Consider the following 474-nt stretch of genomic DNA (forward strand, 5'->3'; position numbering starts at 1 on the left):
CACTATTTAAACTTGCTGAGTTTGCGGTTAAATTCATATTGCTGTGATACTGTGCATGTGATATTTACGAAAATTTAAAATTCTGAAACCGAGTGAATCATTTATAGTAGCCCTGTATTTCGCCTTCTGCCTGTCGCCTTCAGTTTAAGTGCCAGTGTAGTCACTGAGTGACTCAACTCATGATTCCGGTCCGCTTGCTGATTTTATATAAGGCCAAAATTTCTTTAAATTCTTACTCAGAACGGTTTGCAATATTGTATTTACGAATTCTTTGAATAATGCACATAATATTTGTACACCATAATCTTCCTCTAAGAATACCCCCTGGCAATGATTGCAATCCAGGTACTTCTGTGGGCAACGGCCTTGCCGCAGTGGCTACACCGGTTCCCGTCAGACCACCGAAGTTAAGCGCTGTCGGGCGTGGCCGGCACTCGGATGGGTGACCATCCGGGCCGCCATGTGCTGTTGGCA

General features: G+C 44.3%; 1 pseudogene; it reads left to right on the forward strand.

The window, feature by feature from the left end:
- The first annotated feature begins 356 nt into the window (after positions 1-356).
- On the forward strand, positions 357-474 carry LOC124554286 (annotated as a pseudogene).

Source organism: Schistocerca americana, chromosome 11, assembly GCF_021461395.2.
Source record: "Schistocerca americana isolate TAMUIC-IGC-003095 chromosome 11, iqSchAmer2.1, whole genome shotgun sequence".
NCBI classification, from domain to species: Eukaryota; Metazoa; Arthropoda; class Insecta; order Orthoptera; family Acrididae; genus Schistocerca; species Schistocerca americana.